The sequence below is a fragment of the Aegilops tauschii genome, chromosome 1 (assembly GCF_002575655.3).
Source record: "Aegilops tauschii subsp. strangulata cultivar AL8/78 chromosome 1, Aet v6.0, whole genome shotgun sequence".
In the NCBI taxonomy this organism is placed as follows: domain Eukaryota; kingdom Viridiplantae; phylum Streptophyta; class Magnoliopsida; order Poales; family Poaceae; genus Aegilops; species Aegilops tauschii.
This window is the reverse complement of record NC_053035.3, coordinates 5,888,040-5,891,700: the sequence shown is the minus strand read 5'-3', so window position 1 is coordinate 5,891,700 and position 3,661 is coordinate 5,888,040. Positions and strand designations below refer to the sequence as shown.

At 41.2% G+C, this 3,661-nt stretch overlaps 1 long non-coding RNA gene across 1 annotated transcript; it reads right to left on the bottom strand.

Annotated features, from left to right (window-relative positions):
* Nucleotides 1-894: 894 nt before the first annotated feature.
* Nucleotides 895-2,436, bottom strand: LOC109760036 (uncharacterized). Its single transcript, XR_012200161.1, has 4 exons — nucleotides 2,064-2,436; nucleotides 1,768-1,965; nucleotides 1,448-1,645; nucleotides 895-1,332 (listed from the first exon to the last, which is right to left on the bottom strand). It is a non-coding gene; the product is annotated as an uncharacterized lncRNA (long non-coding RNA).
* Between the last annotated feature and the right edge of the window lie 1,225 nt (nucleotides 2,437-3,661).

Below are 3,661 nucleotides of genomic sequence, written 5' to 3'. Positions count from 1 at the left end.
CTTAGGATCTAGCCTCTATAGATGTGGATCTAAGACGGAGTTAGAATTATCCCCTAGGTATGCAACTAGGATATGCAAGAGAGGTAGATCATGCTCTTGATATTGGATCTTAAAACAAGAACTACCAAGAGATCAGGAGTACGATTGGAAGATATATATTATTTTCTCCATCGAGTTGGTTAACGAAGCGGAATATGGAAGCAATGAGAAGTTTAGTGGATCAGCATGGTGTATTTGTTGATGAATAAAGAGGAGTTGAGCTCTTTTCAAGATATATACTACATGATATTCGGATCTTCAGTATTAATTATGCACAACTTGCCTTTGTTAAAGCTCACCGATATGATGAATGATATGTTCATACTTACTTGAGTGGACAATATGTATAGTGTAAAATGTATTTTATACATGGTTAGGTTTGTTCTAACCACTAACAACTCAATTAATTTTACTCCTTCACGAACCATTGCTTTGGAGGATTTAGAGGAACAACATGAAACGAGGATAACTGTATCCATATTGATGATCACGTTCGTGCCTCCTTGAAATGTAGTAATGTTTGTGTTTAAACTATTTTTGTCACTAATAACTACATATCCTGATGTTAGTGGATTTTGCTACTAATGCATGCTACAATGTTTTATCATGTTCGCGACCTAAACTACTTTATCATTTTTTCGATGCTATTTTGTAGAAATTATTTCTGTTTTTCACAAATCATTCATCTACTTTTACTTCGCATATCCATAACTACACATTTCAATGTACTTAATTGTGTTTCATGTTTGTAGCTATGAAAACGTTTTTTTGCTTTGTCAGGTAGCAACAACAGATAAGTGAAACGGGTATGCATCGAAATATACATGCTCGGTTTATATATATGTTGAATAAGATGGCACCAAATTATCACCAATTTCATGGAACATCAATTATTTTTCAAGCAATACATGTACGCAATAGCGAAAAGCACACTTAGTGAAAAGCAAAATAAATAATACATGATATCACAAGAAGGACAACCCTTCTCCATTGTAGGAATGTTGGAAAAAGAAGCGAGGAATTAACCGGAGCATGCACAAAACATGCAATGTGCTAAATTGGGCAGGCGTAAACTCCAAGTGCATTAAAAGATCCCCCAGCACGTGCATAGAACCCCCCGATACTGTTACTATCTGGAACCTGGCTGCTAAAAGGAGTGCCATTTGCTTTCCCAAAAGGCCCATACGTTGTAACACTGCTGACCAAAGTAAGTGATGTGACAACAGTCACTCCTCCAACTACACCGGTTGTTCCCTGAACTTGCTTGATGAACTCGGAAGGAGCAAGTGTGATCTGTAATAGAAGAGTGCGTCAGCATATAATTCACTATACACGGTATGAGATTAAAGTTATTCAGCAGAAAACAAGGAAGAAATTACATTGAAATAATAAAAAATGAATGACTCACCGTCACACTAAGTGCACCATCACCACCCCATGGTCCAGCAATTTTCTTCTGACCAGCTTGGTCGGTGTAGGAAAACCCAATTGAGTTAATAACGTCGCCACATCGAATTGTCACGGTTTGAAGAGAACGAGGCAGCTCCGTGATGTCAAAGGCTGTCCCTCCATCTGCACCCCAAGGTCCCATCTTGGTGACTGGGGTCTGGGCATAGGTGATCAAGCGACATAGAAACAATGATATTGAAAAGGTGCATTTGCGTAAATCCAAGTCACCGTATTTGTAGACTGAACATAGGAAAACAATTAGTGGTAAATGTATCGCACCACTGTGGGTATGCACACACTGAAAGCACTAATACGGAGCTCCCAGGTACGCCCACCAGTAGGTGGTACATTTGGGATTACTTTGGCGACGAATACTCTGCATATGCGAACTCTCCGGTCCCACCTACAATTGCCCATTCACTATCTTTGTCGCCTACAAAATCTCCAAGAACCTTTAGGCTGGATCCCTTAAACCTACTACGTAATGTCAAAATCAAACAATCTTAGCACAAAAATATGTAGGTGCAGCGTAAATTAATTTTGACGCTAACAGCTCTAAAAGATGGGAAACCAACCTGGTATCAGCAAACAATATAGTGTGACAGAATAACCAGCTCATGTCGGCTTTACCCACACCCATGTGCATGCCACGAGCACGTGCCACAAGGTTTGCATCCGCGCCCAGACCATCAAGTATGGTCCAGTCGTTTGCAATGGTGACACCAAACGAATTGGGAAGACCTGGAGTAACAATAGCGAGTTGGTTGGCGTTGGTAACTAGTTTACCATCAAATACCTGGTTCATGTATAAGTGGAAGAGATGCTCCTTGTGTCTGATTTCCTGGCAAGCACCACTCTGGTAGTAGGAAGGGTTTGTAGCGGCCATGGCTATCGGGTGTGTGGGTAGCTTAAGCTAAGCAAGCTCGCTAGTGTTCGGTGTGTTTTGTGAGTAAATGAACAGGGTGAAGGTGGCAATTTATAGCAATAGGGTTCCGTGTGTTTGGTGAGCCACTAGTCGACGCTGAGCCAGATCCAGTTAAATTATGTTCTTCTTACCAGCCAAGAAACAGCTAAGACCACCTAATTGAAGATAAATTGACGGGTACTTAAGATATGCGTTTTATTTTAGTTTTGTCCTACTGGTGCAACAATACAATATTTGTGAATGACTTGGCCTGATTTGTCAGTTTAGTTTTGGTATAACTATATATCTAAGGCCCCGATTTGTCATGGCCTAACATGCATGCATGTGGTGTGGCAGACACGTACAAATCGTTGCCCTAATTTACATCTTGGATGCCACTACACAGCAGAATGTATATACATCTCGGATGCCATTACACATCAGAATGGCCATATGTGATGTGCTAGTGCACCCTATCCAGCATCGAATAGCCAGTTCTAGAATTGAGGCGTCTGAGCTTCAAATCTCCATTCTGAGGCAGCAAGGACATATCAAGCTAGTCGATATGTGATCTTTTTCGTTTGGCCATGTCTACTATGTGCATCCGTCGTGTCTACTGTTTTATTTAGGACAGCCATATTGAGGCAGGCAACCCGGCAGCCAGCCCAGCCTGATCCACACTGCCACAGGCCGCGGGGGGTTGCTGCTTCATGTTGGAATCTCTGAAAAGACTTATATTTAGGAACGGAGAGAGTAGATTGGAAGGTATGTCGTGCATGTCAGTATTAGCTGAATGAAATGTAATGTACGCAGATATTCTCACATATAGATGCAGCTACTCGACTTCACATACTAGAGAATCAAGGGACGTATGGACAAGATGTTGTGGCTAGCCGTGTCCATCTCTGCACAGTACATGGGTGGATGAGTTATAAGTTGGTCTTGATGAAGATATAGACCAATGTAAATACAAAGAGAAACGGATCAGTTAGAATCAACGACATACTCCCTCCTTTCCATAATGTAGTGCGCCCATACATTCCGAGATCTAAGTTTGACTGTAAAACTAAGGAGACCGATTGCGGCGGGAGAAAAAATTATATCACTGAATTCGTATTCGATACGAATTCAGTGGTATAATTTTTGCTCCCGCTACAGTTGGTCTCGTTGGTTAAATTTACGGTCAAAGTTAGATCTCGGAAACGCGGGCGCACTATATTATGAAATGGCTGGAGTGTAAAATATTGACAAATTGAAGGGTCGTTAGGT